This window comes from Balearica regulorum, chromosome 17, assembly GCF_011004875.1.
Source record: "Balearica regulorum gibbericeps isolate bBalReg1 chromosome 17, bBalReg1.pri, whole genome shotgun sequence".
Taxonomy (NCBI): domain Eukaryota; kingdom Metazoa; phylum Chordata; class Aves; order Gruiformes; family Gruidae; genus Balearica; species Balearica regulorum.
The window spans coordinates 15,428,738-15,453,675 of record NC_046200.1 but is presented as its reverse complement, the minus strand read 5'-3'; the positions used below and the strand labels follow the sequence as shown (position 1 = coordinate 15,453,675).

At 54.1% G+C, this 24,938-nt stretch overlaps 1 protein-coding gene and 1 long non-coding RNA gene across 3 annotated transcripts in view; both read right to left on the bottom strand.

Annotated features, from left to right (window-relative positions):
- OSBP2 (oxysterol binding protein 2) overlaps positions 1–24,938 on the bottom strand; it is a 120,209-nt gene that overhangs the window by 40,597 nt on the left and 54,674 nt on the right. The window lies entirely within an intron of this gene.
- On the bottom strand, positions 15,829–21,116 carry LOC142604275 (uncharacterized). The gene is made up of 3 exons (XR_012838152.1): positions 20,794–21,116; positions 20,130–20,220; positions 15,829–15,958 (listed from the first exon to the last, which is right to left on the bottom strand). It is a non-coding gene; the product is annotated as an uncharacterized LOC142604275 (long non-coding RNA).

Genomic DNA, 24,938 nt, shown 5'->3' with positions numbered 1-24,938 from the left:
CCCAGTGCCACGGTGCCCGCCGCAGGCACTGCCACACGGCGCACCCACCCCAAAATCATCGGGGAGACTCGGACAACCCCAGGGTGCTGCTGCTGTTTGAGTGCTGGCCCCCCAATGAGCAGAGCTGGGAAAAGCCTTTTCAGGGAGAAGGGGATGGAGCAGGAGGAGGCAAAGGGATTGAAGGGTTCAGCATTAGACCTTTTATTCTAAAATTCCCAAACTGAGCCCAAATGAGACGTCTCCAGCCCAAAGCACCACAGCCACGTGGCACCGCACCATGGCTAGGGCGGGCAATTAATCCCCGCTTACCTTCCTCTCCAGGTCCAGCACAGATGCTCTCCTCTTCCTACATCCCACACCTCCTTCCTCTGCCCTGCGACTGGAAATCCTTCCCTTCCCGGGTATCCTCACTTTCAGAAAAAGCCCTCGTCCCTCCTACATCCCTTTGAATTTCTCCCCGAGCCTCCTGCAATCCTGAGCCGCTCACCCACGGCTTCGCCGAAGCCTCCGGAGCCTCTCAAAGGCAGGGCTGGCCCTGCCCGAGAAATTAAACCTGGCTTTCTGCTGGTAGGAAAGGGGAACGAGTAGACAAGGGGAGGTGAAAGCGCAGGATCGATACCGCAGGAGCGAAGCCGAGCCAGACTGGCTCCCACGCCGCGGAGGTGTCGAGCTCCGCAACGCCCGGCACCCGCCGAGGAGCCACGCACAACCCGAAAGCAAACCGTGTGCTGCGAGCTGTTCTCTGCGTCCAAACGGTTTCATCTACCCGCAGGGAAAAGATGTCACTGACTGCTGTCCATAGGCAAAACCGGAACGGAACGGAAGGAGCACGGATGATTGTAATTAAGCCAGTATTCCTGGGCTCCCCACAGCCACCAACGGCCACGGCAGGGACGACGGGGCATCTCGGCAGCTGCCTTTTTGCTGCGCGTCCGCCGGCGCGGAGCTGAGCTGGGAGCATCTGAGTCACGGGCCCAGCAGCCCCAGGCCAGCGCGGCTCCTACACGCACCGGCCTGAACGCCACGCCGGCTGCGCTGCAAGAGGAACTCGACTGCCTTTACCGGTCTCAGAGCAGCCCCGGGGGTGGCAGAGGCCGTACAGGGGGAGGGTAACGGGCCCGGAGCAGGACGCAGGGGATGCTCGGGGCCGTCAGGCCGTCCGGAGCGCTCCTGCCTTGTGTCTGCAGCTCATCGCACCCACGCCTGGAGACCGTTTCCCCACCGCGCGATACCTGTGAGCATCGCCAAGCCCCGCTCGCAGAGCGCTTTGGATCTGGATGTGCAACAGCACCTGCACAGCGTCTTCCCCTTCCAGCCGCATCCTCCTCCAGCCGGCCACCAAGTTCAGTGTCAAGCTCAGGGACGTGAGCACCGCGGGAGCTGCAAGCCATCAGGCATCAGAGCCACAACCACGCGGCCATCTCGAGTTTCCTCTCTGGGACACGGGAAGGAAGGCGTCGTCCAAAGTCGGCTGTGTCATCCGCGGCACAGCGCTGCACCCGAGCATCTCCGCCGGCGATGCATCGTGCCGGGGTGGTACCGCAGGCATCACCGAGAGCCGAGGCTGCGGTGCCGTGCTGCAAACACGCAGGGCAAGTCTCTCACGTGGATGAGAAATGGAAGGGCAATAGACGACTCCGTCATTTCTTCCAAATAACACCCAAATCAGCGTGCTGCCCGCAAGTCAAAGCCGGAGAGGGAAAAGCCACAAAGTCCCGCTGCTCCATGCAACAAGAGCGTGTTCTGGCTGCAAGAAATCCCGTGACTCTCCTGACCATATCAGCAAGGAGCTAAGCCGGATCAGCTTGCCACGGAAAAGCCCTTTTCCCAGGGGGGCACAACCTGCGCAGCCCACCGGGGTCACCACCGAAACGCCAGCGGGATGCTCGGCTGACGCGCGGTGAAAGCTGCCGTCAAGTACGGAGGAAACCGCGCCACGGCCCGTTTCCACCGCCGCAGCCCAAGCTGCTCACCTTCTCAGGGCAGGAGAGCCCACGGCAGGGCTCCACCAAAATAACCTCGTCCTACTCATCAGGGGATGCTGAAGCAGTAAATCGGCAATCCCTGACGTCGTCTGCAGATGGGCTTCAGCGCGGCCGGCTGACGCCGATGCTCCTTGGAGCGGTGCTGGGAGGTTCTTTGTAAAGAATCACAAGGCAAACCTAACGCACGTGGTGGAGCAGCATCGGTGCTTTTAACGCACCCCTCCCGGTGCTAACGAGCTTCTCTCAAAGCGAGAACCAGGAGAGCCCAAGCCCATGGCTGTCGCGCTCTCCCGCATCCGACGGGCAGCGTTTTCCCCACCGCTACAGAAGTGCCGCAGCGCGTGATGTCCTTCCCACCCCACACCTCCGTGCACCGACTCAGGGACGTGACGCTGCCCATCTGGGGACGGCAGCCAGCCCGGGCAGAGCGCACAGGCCAAGACAAGACAGGCACGTAAGGCAGCAGCAGAGATTCGGGAGCCCTCCTGCCACCACCGCGTCCAAGGGGAAAGTCAGCACAGGCCACGCTCTGCCTCGGGCCACAGCTGTCACCAGAGGTCGAACTGGGAAGCCCTTCATCATCTACAGCACATCCCTGGAAAACTCCCCGGTCCATAGCTCGGAGGGTTACAGAAACAGCGACGCCAAGGCGTTCCTCCACCTCGCTGCCTTTAGGAGCTGATCCAACCCAAATTGGTTTGGATGTTTCCAGAAAAACACAAAAAAAAAAAAAAAAAAAGAAAAAGGTCTAGGCTTGGTTCTCATAAACGTCAGTGGTCATCACCAGCTCAGGTCACTGCAAACACTCAGCACCCAAATTTCTCCACAACGCTCACAAAGGAGGATGCATTCAACGCCCACACCTAATTTTGGGGGCTGAATGCCAGACCCATCGCCCGCCCTCGCTGCCCGTGGGGAGCTGCCGGGGCAGGAGCAGCCCCCGGAGCCGCTGCCCACTCCTCTGACGACAGAGCCAGCCCCGCGCGACTCGCTCTGACGTTCAGATGTCTGACGCAGGCTAAATTAATCTCTGCTAAAGTCTTACCTCCTCCTTCCCTCTCCCGGGGGAATAAAGGCGCGCTGGCCGTCAGACCGCGCTCCGGCACCGCACGGTGCCTGACCCGGCTGCATCGGGAGCCCCCGGCCGGGAGGACGGGGAAGGACCACGCGGGTCCGAGGATGCTCGGGGCGATGCCGTGTGACACGCAGACCCCGGGATGAGCTGGAGGAGTCGTTCCTACAAACAGGAGCGGCGCCAGGACGGCCCCATCGTACCCACGCTGAAACCGTCCTCCCGGCTCGGCCGACTGAGGTGGGTCACAGGCGCTGCCTCCCCCTGCCTCAGTTTACCTCCCGCTGGCATCCGGTGCCCGGGAATGACGGAGCGTTTGCTGGGTTTGGGGACGATGAAAGGAAACACGGGATGAGACGGGGATGGGAGGGACAGGACACAACGCAACTGGAAAATACAATGTGTAAAGAGCCGCTTTGCACCCTCAGCCTCCTCCCTCTCAGTTCTACCTCTTGTGCACTTTCTCCTGCCTTTTCCCCCACCTGTCCAGGGGCCGTGTATCTAAACGGACGGAAAATGTCACACCGAGTGGGAAAAAGCCTTTTTTCCTCCCCAGAAGAGCGGAGGAGGTCCACGAGCACAGGCAAGCACCGAAGCCAACCTCTGCCGTAGCAATCCCAGACAAAACTCCGAGCCCTTGCTCCTCACAGGTGTCTCCGCACGCAAATACCACGGAAACCAATCCCACCTCCGCAGGAGATTCCCTCTTTATCCCGTCGTCAACCAGTGTCCCTGCTGACACCACGGGTTTGATTCAGAAAGGCCAGCTTCTTCCCATCTGGGATTAGCCGGATCTCCTGGGAACGTCGATCACCCGTCATTTCTCAACTGGAGCAATTTCCCCGTTGGCTCTAGAAGACGCATCTGCTTTCATCACTTCTAACAGCTATGAATATTAAATGGAAACGGGTATCTATATTTAATAGCGTAGCCTGGCTGCCAAAAGATAGATGGATTTTTCACGGCATCTGCAGATGCAGGCGGCACTTTTGTGGTTATAAAGAATTATGCTGGAAATTAATCATCAAAATAGTACAGCAAATAATCATTCATAAATCATTCCAAATTTGGGTGATCACTTAGCAATTATCAGCAACCTGGCAAGGCGATTTCTTCTCCCTGCTAATGCAAACGGAAAGCTGTTCAAGCAAATGGAGGCCTAAAAATAGCGAACGTCGGCTGCTCGTGACAAGCTGTGACATTTCCTGAAGTCACACTCGGGGGAAGCAGGTTTTGGGCACGAGCCGAGGCGAGAGGACCCCAACCCTGGCGATGGGGCTCCACCGAACAAATCCAGAGCTCAAAGACCACTGCTCCTCACAAAACACCCCATCGGATTTGCCTGAAATCCAGAAGAATTGTGGAGAGAAGTGAAATGAAGAAGATTTGCAGGAATTTAAGTCTAAGGACTCGTCGCGATCGACGTCGGCCCAAGGTTGCGCAGGGGGATGGACCGGAGACCCCCAGCCCAAAGTTACTCCACAACTCCGTGCTAAGTGCAGCTCTGTCACCTGCAGTAATTGCTTTGGGCTGACAATCGGATGGAGCGCTAAGTTGTAGCAACAAGGGGAATTCAGCATATGTGTCTGGTTAAAAATTAATAGGTAAAATTAATTTTTAAAAAATTAATTAATTTTTAAAAAATTAAAAAGTAGGATACAAAAATGGGCTTAAAAATTTTTGGAGCCTTTCTTTGGACAACAGCTTGGACAACACGGCATTCTTCTTCTAGCAGGCCATGTTGAAATAAAGAAGGTGAGCAACTTCTTCTGGTTTGATTTTAACGAAATGTTCCTACTGTCTCTTGATTTCTGTAACTGGGATTTCCTTCATACTTCGGTGCAGCTGGTTGGAGCCAAACCTAAGGGGAGAAGTCACGCTTTAACACGGCCCTGGATTTCGGTAAGCAAACCACAACGACACGAGGACTGTCTCGAACAAGACGAGCCTGCGAACGGAAGACCGGAGGGATAAAAGGCGGCGGGTTCATCTCTCTGCCTCGCATCCAGGACAAACTGCAGCTCGCAAGGAAAGCAACCAGGCAAGCGCACACGGTTACCGCAGGGTACGTACCCAAACCCGAGGCCGATCCCAGGAAGACGCCCCCTTGGAAGGAGCAATGGTCCCGAGAGGAGGCTGCGGAAGGAATTTCTTCCTTGAATTGATGCAAACCAGGAGGCCAACCGAAACCATCGACAGGTCTTGATCCGCTCCGGCACCGGCCCCTCCCCGTTCTCCCTCTGCGCTGGTGAAGACGCATTTCCAAGGGGTGCGCAGGCTCCATCCCTCCCGTCACACGGACAACCCAGGAGCCACCAGCCTGAAGCAAAACCCGGTTCCTCACTGGAGCTGCGCGGGGAGCGCGGGCTCAGGCAGCACCGGCACCCACCAGCCCCCGGGAACCAGCGTTTGCTCCGCGGCGAGCAGACCCGACCCGAAACTTCTCTTACACGCTGCAGGAACAGCGGAGGACCGTGCTTCCAAGAAAAACCCGCACCAAGTTTCATTTTCAAGATTCAATTGGCAAGCAAACGATATTCGGCCCCTTATAGCACAGGACCATACAGCAGACCTAAATTCGCAGATTTCTTTTAGCACAAGCTGTCCTTGCCATAAGGATCCTGATTTGTGACCCACCTCATGGTACCTGCTTCCTTTCCTATGAAATACACATTAAAAAACCATCCCGCACGGCGAGGGGACGTACCGGTCCATTAACGCACATCAAGGACTTCTTGTTTCTTGAAAGAAAAGCACTGGGAAAGCACAAAGTATTTTTATTACGATTACTGCAGCATTCCCAGTCCAGCTATTGAACATTTTATTGCTGCAATTAGAAAATGATGATGTTACCAGTCAATAAGGCTGAGCAGCAAATGCTGCACTTCATCCGGGTTGCAGTCACTCTCTCTTGCCGGCACATACGGGATTTTCCCATTCCCCGATCACCTAAACAACTCCAGTAAGCTGATAAAGACGTACAGACGGGTTTAAAACAGACCGAAAGGCAGGGTTTAAACTCAAAATAAGATGGACACATTGGAGAAATGGAGACTGAAACGCAGGACGGATAAATGCAAGATATCACGCTACATCAGCAGAGCGAACCAACCCAACGGGCATTGGGCAGCCGCCTGGTTGGCGGAAAAGGAGCCAAGAACCATGGCTTATTATAAATCCAATATAAATTACCACAGAACTTTTAAAAGCAAGCTAAAAAAAGGAAATGAATTCAGAACAGAAAAGTCCTATCTGGGACAGACGATGTAATTTCCGTTAAGTCCCCAACAGCCTGTGCCCAGTCTGGATACTGCACCCCTCCGTCGGACGCGCACCGTGAAGGGCACCCATGAGGATGGCGCTGGGGCTGGAAAACGCGTCCGGCAGGGAGACACCCATGGAAGGACACAAGTGGGAGAAAATCAACCGGGGACATGTGAACAGCCCACAAATAACCACTTCTATAAAGTCCAGAAGGGCCTGATCTGTTCTCCGTGTCCGTAACAGCTGAGAGAAGCAGCAGCCATGATTTTTGCAAGATTTTATCATTTGAAAGGGGAAAAAAAAGCATTTGGGGTATTTTTCACTCTGTCCTTTGACTACAATATTCTGCTCTGCATTTCCATTGGAATAAAACGTCTGGCAGCCACCGGGAGAACCACGGAGCCAGACCTCAAACCTGCTCAACCCGAAGAGCAGAGCTGGCAGGGAGTGCAAGAGGAGATAAAAATGAGCCCAGCTGATGCTTCTGTTAAATTGCCGGAGAGCCAAAGTTAGTTCCGCTAGACACGGCCAAACGTCCCCTCCTGTCCCCTGCGGAGAGCTCGGAATAGCAATGAAAAAAAAAAAAAAAATGGTGGTGAAGGTGTGATTATAGGGAAATAACGGCTCATTATCAGATAATTGGCGGCTCAACGCTGCACATCTCATCACCAGAAAAGAAAAAAAATAAAACAAATGGCCTGATAAAAATAGAAACTTTTTCATTACACAGCTCGGAACAGCAACAACACACAAAGCACCGACGTCCCAGTGACAGCTCGGGGTGCAGAGCTCTGCTCCACGCTGGCACGTTTCAGCACCAGCTCCTGGCTCCCAAGCGCAGGTAAGGGGGGGCGGCAGGGACCGCTCCCCGCCCCACGCCTGCCCGGGCCGCTCCCCTGCAAGGGGGACCAGGGGCTGCAGCCAGACCTTCCGGCTCCTCGCTCCGCCGCAAGCCCAGGAAGGGTCCGGGGAGCTCAGCACCTCCAGCCGGGGACACCGCAGAGATCAGCGGGAGCCCTGCGCACGTCCAAGGTGCCACACGTCAGTGGATCAAACCCTTACGGAGCAACTAACGCCAGGGAGGGAAAATACTGTTTATAGAATCAGAGAACCCCAGCCTGGTTCTCTGATTTGGGTGGGCAGGGACCCCACAGCCCACCCAGTCCCACCCCTGCCATGGGCAGGGACACCCTCCACCAGCCCAGGTTGCCCAAAGCCCCATCCAACCTGGCCTTCAACACTGCCAGGGAGCCAGGGGCAGCCACAGCTTCTCTGGGCACCCTGTGCCAGGGCCTCAGCACCCTCACAGGGAAGGATTGCTGCCTCACATCCCATCTCCATCTCCCCTCCTGCAGCTTCAGGCCATTCCCCTTGGCCTGTCACTCCCTGCCCTTGGCACCAGCCCCTCTCCAGCTTTCCTGGAGCCCCTGCAGGGACTGGAAGGGGCTCGAAGGTCTCCCCGCAGCCTTCTCTTCTCCAGGCTGAACCAGCCCAACTCTCTCAGCCTGTCTCCATAGCAGAGGTGCTCCAGCCCTCGCATCATCTCTGTGGCCTCCTCTGGACTTGTTCCAACATCTCCATGTCCTTCTTGTGCTGGGGACCCCCGAGCTGGACGCAGCACTGCAGGGGGGTCTCACCAGAGCGGAGCAGAGGGGCAGAATCCCCTCCTTTGACCTGCTGTTCACGCTGCTGGTGATGGAGCCCAAGATACGGTTGGCTTTCTGGGCTGCCAGCGCACATTGTCAGCTCATGTTGAGATTTTCATCAACCAACATCCCCCAAGTCCTTCTCCTCAGGGCTGCTCTCAATCCATTCTCCGCCCAGCCTGTAGCTGTGAAACACAGAATGGTTTGGGTTGGAAGGGACCATTAAAGCCCATCTAGTCCAACCTCCCTGCAACAAGCTGGGACATCTTCAACCAGACCAGGTTGCTCAGAGCCCCGTCCAACCTGGCCTTGAATGTTTCCAGGGATGTGGCACCCACCACCTCTCTGGGAAACCTGTGCCAGGGTTTCCCCACCCTCAGCGTAAACAATTTCTTCCTTGTACCGAGTCTGAGGACGTCTCATCCGCAGAGGGAACCCGTTCCCTCTTTGTACCTTCAACAACCACAGGTTTTGGTGCCAGAATTTCATTCACAAATCACTTCAGGAGTTTGCTGAGCACAGCAGAGACCTTCCAAGCTGTAAGAAGAGCAAACCCGCATGCCTCACGCTAGGATCGCTCTGTCAGCTCCCTGGGTTCCGCTCTGTATGAAATTAAACCAAAGTGGACATCGTAGGACACTGCCTGGAGAGAGGCTCCAGGCTTGCCAAGGAAGCCAACCCCAGATGACCCCACGCGTGCCACCCAACGAGCCTCAAAGTCCAGCTGCTCCTCTGCCGCAGATTTCACGAAGAAGGAACGACGGTCACGCTGCAGAGCGAGTCCCCAGCCCACGGCTGGTAGCCAGGTCCCCTTCCAACACAACCTCCTCCACGGGGGTTTGATGGTAACACTGAAATCCTCCCTTTGGGGCATTCTTGGGTCGCCAAATTACTGAGCAGAGGGAACGGAGATCAACAAATCCATCTCCTCCCAGCATCACTCTGAAAATTTGCACAAAGAGGCTGGATTATCTGGTTACTCGCTCCAGCAGCCCCCCATAAAACTGCCTGCAAAAGCATTTAATACCTTTAGATACATTCAGATCAGCAACACAGAAGCACCAACCCCCGTGACCCATTCCCGGGGCCAACAAGATCCACATCCAGCTGAGCATTCCAAATTTGCACCTTACGAAACCATCCCTCCTCTCCTACGTACGCTCCGAATTCACAGCCAGCACACAATCCAAGACAACTCTGCAGGGAGGACCTGCACCACCTACGGCTTCGGGACTATCTCCAAGTAGACCGGCAAATGTTTAGCCCCACAGACAAAAAGTGCTGTCATAAATAATTAAAAGTCATTTGCTCTCGTCTAAGAGATGAACAAAGCACATGACAAAGTGTACAAACTTTGTTATTTAATCGTGTCTGTCCGTTTACTCACTAAATCCGTTCGTATCGAGCGGTTACTATGAATTTGCGCTGCACTGAAATGGAGGAGTTACAACGGTTTGGTGGCACCACGAGGAGGGAAGAAGAAGTCGCTGTGTCTCTGCGAGGGCTGCAGGCAGGAGCCGGGCGCGAGCAGCTCGCTTAGCCTGAAACAAGCCAGGAGAAACGCAGAAGTAGGATAAAATTCAAACGTCAAGATATTTTGGAGGAAATGGGTTTTCTTCAGAGCAGAAACTCATTACAACGGTAACGGCTGCCCTGGCACGCAGCTAGTGAAAACCATGGAAGGTCTTGGACGTCTCCCTGAGTGCGTCACTGAACATGCATTTTTAATGGCACTTAAACATTTTCCAGCCTCAGGTCTATCTACGGTTTCAGCAGTGCGTGGAGGGGAGCTCACACGCGGGCTGGCCTCTCCTCCTGACAGCCATCAGCGAAAGGCGGCGATGCTGCCGGTGGAACCGGGCGGTATTCCAGAGGCACATCAGCTAACGTGAGCTCCCATCCTTCACAGGGTAACGTCATCCTTGGTGTAACGGGGACAGGGTAACCCCCTGCTCCCAGAGGGTTCACCACGGATCAACCTGGCTCATGATTTTTTTTTTTATTTTATTTTTTTTTACCAACAGCATCCTTTTTTTTTTTTTTCTGGAATTCTCCCATCAGCAGGGAACACACAACCTGCCCCAGGGTCTTCCTCATCCTCGTGGAAACCAATGGGAGATGTACAAAGGACACTCCTACACTCCTGTCAGCTCTCTCCTTCCTCGCTAACGAGAACGAGATGACAAGGGACCTTGTTCCCGGGGAGGGGGAGCAGCGACACAAACGGAGAGCAGGGAAGAGACTGCGGGGCTGCGATAGCACCGTCCCCGTCAAACCTCCAGCCGCCGCAGGATCACGCGTACGACAGCAAAACACGTCAGCGCTGGGGGGTTCGGACGGCGAGCACCAGCGCAACGGCAGCGAAGGTCTGCTGGGACCCAGGGGCTCAGCTCCCGCGGCCACGCCAGAGGCTGGGCAGCCCGTCCCGAAATCTCCGCTGCTGCGACACTGCCCTGAGCGGCTCGGGAAAGGACACGCTGCAGCCTCCCTGCTCCCCAACCTACCAGCTAACGCGCCCCTCGCCCGGGGGTTACGCGCGGCAACGTCCCTGTAGGCTCCTAAGCTCAGCTCGCCCGAGGTTTTGGAGGAACGGCCATGCAGGCTGAGCTGCCAGACCAGCGTATCGTGGACACCCTCCCATTAACGCGTGCCCTTATGTGCATTTAAATCCTCCTGAGCCGCCTGTGCTCAGCTTACTCGCGTGTAAGAGGATCGGGGCGGGTGTAAGTTACCGACCTTCCTCCAGTTCCCCAAAGGGCAGGACACGCCAGCGCAAAGGGAGGGATGCTGCAGGACCTGGAAGTCTCCCAGCCCCTCTGCTCCACTGCCCAGCGTGTAACTGGGAGCCGGGGAAGGTCAAAGCAGGTCACAAGCAGCCCCAAAAAGGAGTCCAACTTACACCCCTCTCCCCACCGCTTCTGCCTTTGGGTAAAACACAGAATTTCACCTACAAGTGAGAGACTCTAAGCATACAGCAAACCTGCACCACGACAAGCGAACGCGTCGAGGGAGCGGTGTCGGGGACTCCTCTGCGGCTGGGGGGCTCAGACACACGCGGTGAGAGATCCAAACCCAAGTTAACAGGATGCACGCCTTTACAAACTAACAACTGCCAACAAGGCTTCAGTAATTACCCGTAATCTTCCCCTGGGCAGGGCGGGATGAATGCCTGCACGACAAAACGTGTACTTGACTTGACTACACATTCCTAGATTAAAAGCTGCATTTTATCAGCCGCCTTAATTCACACCAAACAGCAAAGCCGCAGATACTAATTAGCGGGCGGCACAGTATTACATCCAGCTCGCTTGACGGTGCTGGTCCTGGCCTGACACCAGCTCAGCGCGAGATGCCCAAGAGCACAAGGAGGAGGCACTCATTTTCCTCGCTTCTGCAAAATACAGCTAAAAGGCTTAAATGCTGCGTGTCGGAGGATGCTGCGGCACGGCACAGCGCAGCGGCACGCCGGTGCTCGCACCAAGAACGGGCTGGCACCGTGGCACTGGTCACAGGTGGCGAAGGGGAAACCTTTCCCTTCTCCTTTCCCCTCCTTCCTTCCCCTTGCTGGGCAGCAAGCCTTTCCAAACACGCCAGGGCAGACAAGCGACAAAGCACTTATTCTCCTCGAGGGGGCAAAAGAGAAGTCATTAACGGGCAAACAGCCCTAACAACCCATTTCCTACAAATGGCAAGGTAACTCAATCAAGTCCCGCTCGGTGACAGATCGGCCCATCACGGCCACAGCTCCATCAGACATTCAAACGAAGTTAAAGCACTAAGTAGTTACTCCAGCATCGCTGATGAGCGCCGGCAGCGGGACCCTTCCACCACGCATGAGTGATGGACCGTCACACGCGGGGTCCGCGCCCAGCACCTGCCACCTTCACGTCCCCATGGATCCCTCCAGCAACAGCAAGTTCATGCTCCAAAAATCTACAAGGTGTTACAATCATCACCATCATCATCATCATCTACTCTTTGGCTTCCACTCATCTCTACAGCTCCCACGCGATCCCCCACAGGCTGGTTGGAGTGAGGCCAGAGGAGGCCACGGAGATGATGCGAGGGCTGGAGCACCTCTGCTATGGAGACAGGCTGAGAGAGTTGGGGTGGTTCAGCCTGGAGAAGAGAAGGCTGCGGGGAGACCTTCGAGCCCCTTCCAGTCCCTGCAGGGGCTCCAGGAAAGCTGGAGAGGGGCTGGTGACAAGGGCAGGGAGTGACAGGCCAAGGGGAATGGCCTGAAGCTGCAGGAGGGGAGATGGAGATGGGATGGGAGGCAGAAATCCTTCCCTGTGAGGGTGCTGAGGCCCTGGCACAGGGTGCCCAGAGAAGCTGTGGCTGCCCCTGGCTCCCTGGCAGTGTTCAAGGCCAGGTTGGATGGGGCTTTGGGCAACCTGGGCTACTGGAGGGGGTCCCTGCCCATGGCAGGGGCTTGGACTGGATGGGTTTTGAGGTCCCTGCCCACCCAAACCATCCTATGATTCTATGACCTCTCCTTAGGTGCTGCTCCAGCAGGTGAGCTCTTTGAACGAGGAGACCCCAGGAGATGCAGCAGCTCCAAACGTGCCTCTCACATGTCCCCGTGCCAAAGCTGGGTTTCCACGGCGTGCACCGCCCGGCATGATGGCAGGCTGGCCTCAGAAGGAACGATTCTGCTCTTTTTGTCCCCCTCTCCCACCCCACAACACAAGTCCAGCCATGGGCCCAGTGGTGGTGGAGCTGCAACATCTCGTGGGTCAACAAGAGCCAGGAGCTGCTGGGGTGACCTGCAGGACAAGAGGAGGAGAGAGGAGCAGGGACAACATGAACTCAAGTTACTCCAGTTTCATCAGGTTACTGGAAATCTGCAATCTGCCTGGGAGAAGTTCTGTATTTAACGAGAGGGAGAAACTGGAGGAGATGGAGGGATGGGAGAAAGAAGAGCCAGGAGACTGCACCGTGACGCGAGGAGGTCTGCAGAGAAGGGCAGACTTTTGGTCCCTCCCCTCAAAAAGCAAAACAAAACAGCAAAACAGAACAAAACCACCCAACCCACTCCCACCCCCCGTATCCTACAGCTTGGAGAACTTTTTCTGAAGCCTTCCCCTATCTCTGGCCCTGGCAGAAAATAACAACTCAGTCAGGAGGGCAGTGGTGTTTCTCATAGTCACCACTGATGTCCCACCGAAGAACGGCGAGGGGGGCCTGTGTCCCCGCAGGGCTCCGGGAGGCTGTGCCAGACCGCACAGCGTTATCTGGGGGACAATCCTCCTGCCAGCCCACATCTGCTCCCGGCTGCTTTCCACCTCCCTGGGCCAGGTCTGCCCTCACAGCTCTGCTCCTTTCTGTCCGTTCCAGCCGGAGGTCCTGTTTTTCGATCCCGAGTTATCCAACGCAGGAGCGCGCCCGCAGTCCCCACAGCGCTGCCTACACGGGGATTATCCGCCAATACCCAACCTGCCACGTCCCCTTCCAGCCTGAACACGGCATGAACAAGAGCAGGCATGAACAAGAATACGTTCATGCCGCTCTTCGTGACGGAGAGATGTTCCCAGCCCTGCGCCGCAGGGCTTTCTCCCGGTTTTATTTAGAAGAGTGCAGCCCCAGAGCCACTCGCTCCTTGGGAGAGGGATGGCACGTTAATTGTAAGCTGTAGAGAGCAAAGCGAGGTGTCCCCTCCAGGCTGGCTCGGCGTGGGATGCACATGTCCCCAGGGAAGATGCATGGCCACCTCAACGGCTTCAGCGGTCCCTATCGGCTTCCTCCTCCCTGCCCACGGGATAACGCCGAAGCAGCTCTGCTGGCTCCTGCTGCGTGTGAATGGAGCCGAATCCTTTTCGGCATCGAAATCCTGCCCTAAGTTGAACGAAGCGACATCCATCGCTGCCAACGGCACGGCCAGGCTGCGCTGGGGCTCAGGGAAGGTGAACTGCAAAGGGAAGCTCAGCTGCACGATTTGGGGCATCCTGATGTTCTCAAACACGATAGCTCCTTCCTGGAGACAGTACCGGGCTTGTGGTTTACTCTGCAAATTGAGGGAACCCCGTGCTCGTTTGGTGGTTGTTTTATTTGCTGGAGGTGATGTAGGTGACGGCCCTGGGCCGGGGAGGATGGGTCAAGAACCGAGCTCTGCCATCCCTTCACCCTAAAGGACACCAGGTTAAAGCCACCCCTACACTGCCCAAGTCCATGCCAGGACTGGGGCGATCAGGGAACCTCGATGAGTACTCTGAGGCTCCTTGGTGTTCGTCCACCCCGCACACAACTCACCAAACCACACCGCCCCATTCCCCCCGTATGGCCAGGGGAGTTTTCTGCTGGATCAGTAAACGTAAAGCCAGTTTTAACCCCCCGGGAGCTACGAGCACAGCGGCGGTGACTGCAGGGACATCCGCTTTGACAGCAGCTCTGCGGGACCACAGAGCAGGATGGGCAGGAGCTCGCTGCGGCTGGGTCAGGCTCTGCTCTCTGCACAGCAGTTACTATCGATGATTTACTGCAAAAGGATCCTCTAAACCAGCAGTTTGTCCCTGGAATCGCTTCCCCATCAGCAGCCCCCAATCCAGGTTTGGCCGGGGAACAGCACAGACAGGGAGAGGGGCAGTCCCCTGACACAGCGTCTTCTCCCCTAGAATCACAGAACCCCAGCCCGGTTTGGGTGGGCAGGGACCCCACAGCCCACCCAGTCCCACCCCTGCCATGGGCAGGGACACCCTCCACCAGCCCAGGTTGCCCAAAGCCCCATCCAACCTGGCCTTCAACACTGCCAGGGAGCCAGGGGCAGCCACAGCTTCTCGGGGCACCCTGTGCCAGGGCCTCAGCACCCTCACAGGGAAGGATTGCTGCCTCACATCTCATCTCCATCTCCCCTCTTTTAGTTTAAAGAACTACTGTGCCGGCTGCTGGTGCTGTCTAGTCAGTAAAAAAGGGAAAGAAAAAAAAATCCATTTCTGCTGTACATAGGGTCTCTATTTGCAGACCCGTTGGGATGGAGCTGGAAGTTCATTTCCTTTTCAATTCTATTAACACATTTCTGGTCTCTAATTACACCATCAGGCTGTCAGGATGGCCACTTCCTCCCTAATTACTCCGCTTCGTATTTAAGACACAGCTAATAAGCCCACATGGTTAGTGACCGCTGCCGATTAGCTCCGAGGAGGAGAGCAGCATCTCGAGCTGCGCCGGCACCGACCCACCTGAAAGAAAATGACTGGTCCCTGCCCTCGGCACACGCTTCCGCCACCTCGCTGAACTTCGAGGGTTCCTTGCAGCGAAGGAGGAGGCTTGGCCAGCTCAGGAGGGAATGCAACATCCCTGTTTGCAAGGCAGAACTCCCATCGGACGCTCGCTGCCCTACGAGCTCATCCTAGCGAGCCCTGCGGGGCTGCGGAGGCTGCCCGAACCGCTGCGGTGCCTTGCGTGCACGCAGGAACCTGCAGGTCCACCTCCACCGGTGGTGGGGGACGAGGGCAGCTGGAGGGGCGGTTCCTTCCTCGCTTCTGCAAGCGAACGTCCCGACCGCTCCTCCGTTTGCTCACGCTGGTTAACACAGGGGAGGATTTCCATCCAGAACATGAAACTTCTCTGAACAGGGATAGCCCCACATCGCTATCTCACCGCTGCGGCTGGCAAAACCATTCAGAGCGAAGGAACCCAGGTGGGGCGATACGTAAATACACCCCACGCAATACATCTGCTAGACGGAGAGCATTCAGTCTTTATTTTAAAAAAGATGCATCCGACAGCCCCGCTTACGGACACCACGTGCTTTCACGAAGGGAGAACAGCAGCCACAAACGGGTGCTCAACCGCTGAAGTCCTACCCAAACATCCACAGCTCTCCAGCAGCTCGAGCCGGGCACAACCCCAGTGCAAACCACAGGCACCATCCGAGAGCGGCTGACCCGGGAGCAAAACGACCAAGGAGCCAGCGGATTTACCGTCTCTTCGGGCTTCTACATCTCGGCGAGATGCCTTTCTAGCAGACACGCTTTCCAGGGCAACTGCATCACCTAGGAGAAACGGTATGGGACGTGCCTGTGGGTTTCACAGGACGGGTATCGGATATGACTTTCTCTTTTGGGCTTCCTCTGCTCACGGATGGCCATGCCAAGGAAGGAGGTGTCGAAATTCTCAGGCAAGAGCCCCCCCTCCGGGAGATTTCTAAATAACTCTGGAAAAAGGCTGAATCAACACTTTTGCGCTAGGAAGCAGGCTGCGGTGTTGTCCATCACCAGCAGAACAGCAGTCACGGGTGCCCTGTCCCTCCTCAAAATTTCATTATATTCATAATCTCATTATATATTTCATAGTATTCATTATATGGAACAACACTCATTATATAGCAGTCTTGATCTGTACAGCAACTTCGAACATTCATTTAAATGGATTCTAGCTGGGCCATGAAATACATACACGCTGCTGTGTACGTACCTACAGAAATATATTTCATCTATTTATTTCATGGCCCAGGTAGAAATCATTCCCGCACGCGTGCAGCTTGCCGTAGGTGCTCATCACCCTCAAGCCCAAGGCGCCGACAGCCCAGCCCAGGGAGCCCTGCTCGGTGCCAGCCCGGGATTTGACTTTCATTAGATGATTATCATCGCCCACATTACCATCAAATATTAACGACCGATTACATTTGCTGAGCAGGGACGTGGTAAGTAACCCAGACCCCGAACGCACCAAGTGGACCTGGCACGGGTGTATTTTCCTCTGCAAGCAGGAGCATCCTACGTGGTCACTTCTGCTGTAAAGAGCTTTGAGATCCCCAGAATTAACTACAGATAAGCTAATTATCTGTCGAGCTTTTTATGCCCAGTAAGTGTGGTCTTTGTACTCCTGCTAGGCTGTACTCCCATGGCACAAGGCAGCTGTAATCTGTTAGCGTAATGCAGAATAAACCCCGTTATCGTAGCACAGAATAAACCACTTCACTCTTTACAGAAAGATTTCAACACCTCGGTCTTTCTTCCTTAATTTGCCCAATGTCAGTGAACCCAACAGTCAAGACCCCACCAGCTCTAACCAAACCGGATCAGGCAATGAACATAAAAACACATCAGAGTTTAAAAAACAAACAAAAAAAATCCCCTTAATTCCATTTTCACCTTTTTTTTTTTGTCACTGTCTAATCACAAGATCTGCTTTCATCTTACAAGCACAAAAGAAACTACGAAAAGCAACCCACAGCCTCCGGGCTGAGCGCTTTTGTGCGCACGGAATCTCCTGCCGAGCAAAAAGCCGGGGCCAGCTTCTCCCCGGGCTGCTCATTAAAAGCCATCAAACATCTTAAACACACCTCCAACAGCTCCTTTTTGGTGACATAAGTGGATTGAAGGCCAAATTTTTTGTAGAAAACAACTATTACAGCATGAGGATTTCTAAATGAAAAGCAAAGCATCCTTGGGAAATATTTTCACTTCCAGAGAAAGTATTACATCTTCAACGGGGAACGCGCTCGCCAGGGGGACTTCTACTGCACAGTCTGCACATCACATTTCTTACAGTAAATTGATTTTAAAAGCCAACATTTTCCCAGCTTTGGGGTTCAGTTCGTTGCTAAAATGTGAAAAATATTTGCTCGTCATGTCCCAGGGCCAAGCGCCCCTGGGTTTGCTAAACACGCTCCAAACGTGGCGTACGGACGCTGCCCCTGCCGTACAGGGAAATCTTTACACGTGCCGGTGAAAATCTTCCCCTAAAGCAGCATTTTCCCACCAGAAAACGTGGGAAAGATGCTTTTGGGGCAGAAAAACAACCGCCACCTCCTCCTGCCGGCGTGAAGCACCATCACAGAGCCCCTGGAAGCTCCTGCATTGCTGGAGATGCGTTAAAGGGAGCCTGAGACACCCACTATTCTCTAAAAAAGAGGGAAAATCAGGCTGTGATTTGGGCTGTCTGCTCCACGAGGGCTGTGCGTTGCCTTCAGCCCCCGCCATCGGCCTCACCCTCCGCCCGGGGCTACGGGCATCAGGTTGGGCATCTCTGTTGACAGGAAAGGCTAATGAAGGACATCGGAAATGAATAAAACCACACCTATATTTTGCACCTAGACTACGACACGGTTTACGTGTTACACGTGCAGCCCCACGACAAATACGTTCAACGCGCCCAGGAAAAGGGGGCTGCAAGCAGCCGCGGTCATTCTGCCGGCAGCAGGCAACACGAGGGGCGGACGCTTCAACGGCTGGGCAAGATTACGGGAAAAGCATAGGCAGAACTATGGAAAAACTGGAGGATATTTGAATGTGAAGGTTGTTAAATTTTAAAAAAAAAAAAAAAAAAAAAAAAGTGTTTGTGCTCCCTATCACTCCCTGTTGCAAAGACGCCAAGGCCACCTACGCCTTCCCAGTCCCAAACCAGAAATAATCTGACCTCGTGGTTACCAAGGTGTCCCCGAGGTCCCAGTCGCCGTTCCTCCTGTGCTCACCGCTCACCACCTTCCCCTCGATTTTCACGCACCAGGAATCAGGCCGGGTTCGGCTTTTTGTGAGAATAATTCTGGTGTGGGGTATTTTATTCTGCCCTGAAGCCTAGTTACATAAACTGCTGTGCATGCATGTGCCGATCTCCCGTTACACGCGTGTCCTTATGTCACCCAGCCAGAAAAACAGCTTGAAAAGAAAACCAAAGAGGACAATCTGGATTTGATAAAGAAATTTTTTTTTTTTTTTTGGTCATCTGAAGCCTGCTGTAAATCCTCAATTGCTTGAATTTTGATTTGACCTATTTGCATTTCTCTTTTCCGTGCCTTTTTCTGGGGAAAGGAAATTACATTTCGATAAAATAACTTATTGTGAAACCATGCTCGAGAGCAGGACGGAGACGCACGTGGGGACCACACCAAGCAGAGGCCGATGCTCTCGCCCGGCTCTGCTGAGGCACCTTCACACCACAGACTAATGAAAATAAAACGAGAGCGGCGTTTGGAAGTGGCGACTTTACACACCTTCTATCCACAGAAGATGGGATGACCCCTCTCACCTACCTTTGGGCAGCCAGAAATGGAAAGGCCAAACCTGAGCAGATCCTCCAGGCTACCCCTGGGGTCGGAGCGACCTGTCTGGGGAAGGGGGAAACAGCTCTCGGGGGTGCCCGGTTCTCCACTGACAACAAAGACAACTCTGGGACAAGACGTCATGCTTCAGCTTTTAAATTGGACATAACATGATCTCACTAAGAGCGGGGTGAGAGGAATCCCACGCGGGAGACAGTGGCACGATTCCTAATGAATTTTTCTAGGATTTGCCCCTTTTCCTTCCTTAAACCTATTAATTATGCCAAACTACATCAAAGGAGCAACAATCAGATTTGAGCACCCAAGGGTGCATCCCCCGGTGCCACCAGTTCCCAGCCACCCGCAGCCTCCCCGGGCACTGCAGCGACGGGAACAGCGCAGTGGGTGAGGAGCTCCCAGCGCGCAGGCACAGAGCAGCCCTCGGAGCGCTGGGACGATGGTCACGAGCATCCTAGCAAGCATGGAATCCCAGAACCCCAGCCCAGTTTAGGTGGGCAGGGACCCCACAGCCCACCCAGTCCCACCCCTGCCATGGGCAGGGACACCCTCCACTAGCCCAGGTTGCCCAAAGCCCCATCCAACCTGGCCTTCAACACTGCCAGGGAGCCAGGGGCAGCCACAGCTTCTCTGGGCACCCTGTGCCAGGGCCTCAGCACCCTCACAGGGAAGGATTGCTGCCTCACATCTCATCTCCATCTGCCCTCCTGCAGCTTCAGGCCATTCCCCTTGGCCTGTCACTCCCTGCCCTTGGCACCAGCCCCTCTCTGAGAAAGGAGAACCCTCATTTCTCACCACCTCACCCCTTCCTCCTCACTGTGAGAAGCCTGCTTTTGCTGGGTCCCTCCATTGATGAAGCGAGACAAGAGTTGTCTGAACTGAAAGGTGGGACATCCCCCCCTCGCAGATCCGTTCCTCGCAGGATCCGACGCAGGAGAAAAAAAAACCCCACACCAAAATCCCTCGCAAAACGGGCATTTCTGCCCCAAACCAGCACGGATTCGGGCAGAGCATCGATTGCCCTGTAAAGCCCAGCGCTGAGCTATCCCGGGACTGGCCATGGGAAACACCTGGAATAACCCAGGGAGCAATCCGAGACGGGAAGTTATCCTGCACAGCCTTAAATTCCAGCTCCAAACCGCTCGGGGGTCCTGGGTACTCACCAAGAAATGTTTCCCGCGGAACATCTCTGCCTCTCGCCCCGGGCAGGCTGGGTTACTGTACAAACACAGAAGCGCTCTCGTTTCATCTCCACTGCAAAGGAATTTGGCTTATAACTGAAAAAACCAGATTTGATTCGCTGCAACCAAGTAACAGGTCCGAACGGACTGTGGCAGGAACTAATTTACCCCTTACGAACAAACCAGTTCTTCTTTTTGATATTAAAAGCTCACAAAAAGAACAAACTATCATAAAATTTAACCTTCTTAGCGGTAGAACTTAGTAAATCTGAACCGTGGGTGATTTACTGTATTTTTTTTTTAAACACCTGATAAAGCAGAAAGAGCAAGCGCCACACGCTTTATAAATCTCAAACCAAACCGAGAAAGGACGTAGCACGTGACGCCCCGGAGCCCCGGCTGTCGGCACGATGCCGTGCCACCACGCAAACGCCGCCGACGGACCCGCACAGAATATTTTCCATATCTCTCTGTTTTCCAGGGCTCCTGCGTGGGGGTTAAACACCCTCCCCATCCCGGGAAGGCACCTCACTAGCCCCTCCATCGCTCCCCAGTGCGTCTGCACGGCAGGGGAAAGCACCGCGTCGGATGCTGGGCTGGATCCGTCCGGCAGCGGGGACTGGGGGACGCCGGGAAGGCCACTAACCCTTGTGAAATTTATTCAGACAGCCGGCGTTGCAGAAGGAACGGATGGATCCCGTCTCCCAGCAGCCCCTACCCTTCATCCCCACAGCGGGATCGCTCTCGCAGAGGTTACGTGCTACATGGCTGTTAGTTTTAGGATGAAAACCAACAGAGAAATAAATACATAAAAAAAAAAAAAAAAAGAACTACAGAAAAAAGAAAATGTCCTTATTCAGCAGTCAGCCAGACGGCTGCATCGCTGCACTCGCAGTTCCACATTTCACATAATAAATTCTCGCCACATGCTGTTAGCAGAGCACCACGGCACCCAGCTCGCAGCAACCATCAAACCACCCTCGTACCAGCATGCACCACGGAGCTTCCAACCCTTAACTCCATCTCTGCCAGAAACAGGCATCATCCTGCCAAAAAAAAAAAAAAAAAACGGGGGGGGGAACCACAACGGCGGGTCCCACCGAGGGGAGGTTTCGCTGGGGCTGTCTCCGGAGCGATGCTGAACGAGCTGTCGGAGATTCAGTCCAAAAACCAAAAGGATGCTGTTTGAGAGCGGGGGTGATATTTGGAAGCTTGTCCCTTTAAATGCTGCTGGAGGTTATTTTTAGGACACTTGCTTAAAATATGTATCAGAATTTCTTTCTTTTTATCAGAAACTTCATTATACATTTTACTCGTACAGCTGCATTTCGCATCCCCCCAACTGCTCGGTAACAAAACCTCTGCGGTTTCACGACCACGCGCCCTCCGGATGCTTATTTTCTCGCCCCTCTGTTGTGGGACGATTGGATTTTCCCAGCCTTTAATATTTTACCGGTCTCAGGGGAACAAGCAAGTCTGGAGGAAAAATGCGGCATAAATCACAATTCAATATAAGACGAGCAGCTGCAGCCAAGGTGCTGCGTGATGTGCAGCTAAATATGCAATCGGGGAACTGGAGATGAGAACGCTGTCAAGTATTTATAAGTATTAATAGTTTATACGTGATAGTTTTCTCCCACTTTAGCTGGATTGCAAGGCTTTTATAGCAACGAAGGAGAGGCTTATACTCTATCTCTGAAATTGCCATCACTCGCTGCGTATGCACGTTTAAAAAAAAAAGAGGCAGGGACTTTGCAAGCGTTCTGGATGGAAAAAAGATAAATTCTGGAAAAATCAAGCTATCACCACACTGTGCATTCGAGGCAGGGAAAGGTAATGCTGGCAATGCACAGGCACGCCAAAATTTTATTAACTTGTTTGCATTTATATTCATATTTTGGGTAAGAACCAGCAGTTTTTCAAGGGGAAAAATCGGCAAACAGCACGAGAACGGTGATTTTTAATGGGAGGGGAACGCCCTGATGGGGTTTAACTCAAAACGAGCACATTTCTGTTACCAGATCCAAGAACCAGATGGAGCCAGGATCTGTGTTTTGACACCAAGATCACAGCCAATAGTGTATGCGTCTATGTATCAGTATATGTATATATACACTCCAAAAGAGACAGACAGGCGCACGCATGTATATATTTATGATATACTCATCTTTCGCATACGGATACCCAAACCTCGGGCGTATGCAGAGCTGCCATTTCCTACAACCGCTCTGTTTCCCTGCAAATCAGCCCATCTGGGATGGGCTCAGGGCCCCGGAGCTGACCCCGGACCCACACAACCAACACCTCTTCCTCTTTAGGACCAGCTTTGCACCCCAGGCTTCAGGCAGAGCCTGCTAAGGACAGACAGCAAGACGGGGTTTAACGGGGATTTGCAAGACCCTTCCAGTTGGGTTCGGAAGGTTGGACGGCAAGAGGAGTCGGGCATGGAGATGACCACCTGAACCTCGCAGAAGATTGCTCTGGTAGGGAGCAAAAGCTGTTAAGCTCAACTCGGCAGGACAAACGCGTTGATACAGGGTCCCGGTCAAATGGAGGATCACCGAATTGGAAGGGATCCCTAAGGATCACGGAGTTCAGCTCCCTGCGTCGTCCCTGGGGAGGTCTCCCCGCTCACCAGACAAACCCACGGCACGTAACTCAGTGAATCTCCCCCAATTTACTGCAAGAAAACACATTGGATGACTGTCTAAATCGCTAGGAAAAGCTTTTTCCACCAAGCTAGTCTTTAATTTGCTCTTCTAAGCAACTTCCTTATTGTAGCGGTGGCTTGAACACACTTTAGCTATCCTGCTCTTGCAGGAAAGGAAGGACCGCAGAACGCAGAGCTGAGATCCTCCCGATCAGTCCCAACGTTCACAAACCGTCGTCACCTGCTCTGCATCCCCTCTGCCAGCCGCCACGCACCTCCTCCTGCCAATATTTAAGTCACACCTGCGGTTACTCGTCTAAACGCTCGGAGAATTAGTCCTAAAGCTCCCTGTTTAAAACCAGATTGCAGGTTCAGCTCTGGATTTAATTCACTCCGCTCAAACCCAAGAGTCACCTCGGTCCCAAGGTCAGGAAAAGGTACCCGGGAAACGCTCCCTGCCGCGGCACTCTGCGTCAACGTGAAGTTTCTTCTTGTTTTCTACGACAAATACCCAAATTGTGAGGTTACTTGTTGCAAATCGGTAGGTGAGCCAGAGGGGGGAAGGCTGCGGGGGGCCGGGTCCCCCAGGGGGGCCGGGTCGCCCAGGGGGGCCAGGAACAGACCAGGATACAAATGATGACTGAGGGGAGCCAGGAAGAGAAAATTCACCTCACTGCGGCACACTGGCATCCCCACGGACACGCACGGCCTCCCAGATCGCCGGCTTTACTTCGTGTGGAAGAGAACTGGGCAGGAAGGCTAGGATGACGATTGCAGTCTGGTTTTAGTCTGACGACTTTGTCCAAGTTTGATGAAATTCTAACACAAAGCGGAGACCCTTCAAGTATTTTTCTGTTTTCCCGTTCCCGAGCGTGACCACTACCCACCTACCCACCACCAGCCCAAGGGCTATTCACTTTAGCATGACATTTCCTTCTCTCATCATTATTATTCAATTAATCTTGAAAGCATCCGTAGTCCGTCATCCTTGAACATCTTTATAGCTGTGCCACCTCCATCTCCAAAACCAACCGATAAACACATCAGATGAACTTTAAAAATCCAGAGCTCTAATAGGATTAGCGGTACTAAACCAACTCAAACTCCAGCTCATCCGTTCAAAATCAATCAGGAACATTTTATTTGTAGCAGATTAAATAACTCCTCCCTGGTTTAGCCGCAGAAAGCAGCACCGCGTAGGGTCGGGAGGAAGGGCTGCCCCACGCAAGGACCCGCTGCGTCTCTGCGGACCACTCACACACGGGGAGACTCGTCGCTTTGTGAACTTACACGTTACTTTAAGCGTCCGACCAACCTCCAGGTCTCTCTCGAACGCTTTCGCACCCATTACACACCGGGAAAGGAGCGCAACCCCACGCGCTGCAAAAACCCAACGCTCGGAAAGCGGCAAAAATCGGGTGGCTGCCGCGTGCGAACTCAGCCCACCTCCCGCTTCGTCACAGTCCGTATTTATAAAATGACGGACTGCGCTTTCCACAGCACCTCCTCCTCATCCAGCGCTGCGGGGGCTTGGCTCCGTGAACCGGGAGCGCGAGGTGGGAGATCACAGCCGGGAGGCTCCGACCCATGGCGATCTCTGCCCCGGGATGCTCTCCGCAGGCTCCATATCCCCGTTCCGTCCCTTCCCTTCTCCTCCCCACAGCTCTCGTCCTCCCGCGCTCCAGATGGGAGATGCCGCTGCCACCGCCTCCTCTTCTTCCTCCTCCTCCTCCTCCTCTTCTTCCTCCTCCTCCTCTCCCTACATCCCTCACGCACAGGCAGCTGCCTGCTGCCCGCCCTGCCTGCACTGCCCCAGCACACGGGAGGGACGGAACGGGCTCGGAGAAAACAGGAACTTTGGAAATTTCAGCTGTTCGGCTTTTAAAAGTTTCTGATGGAAAAGCCCCTTCTCACAGACCGCTCTGCTCTGCATTTCGAGAGCGACAACCATACAGGAGGCAGCACGAAAAAATCACCTTAAAATACTTCTGGGGACTTCTGCCTGCGTTGAAATACCGTATGATATACTAAGTATAATATACTAATTATAACGACTATAATAATAGACTGTATAACATAATACTGCATTGAAATACCCTTTCCAGAACTGCCCAAATATTCCAAAACAAAGCAAAAAAAAG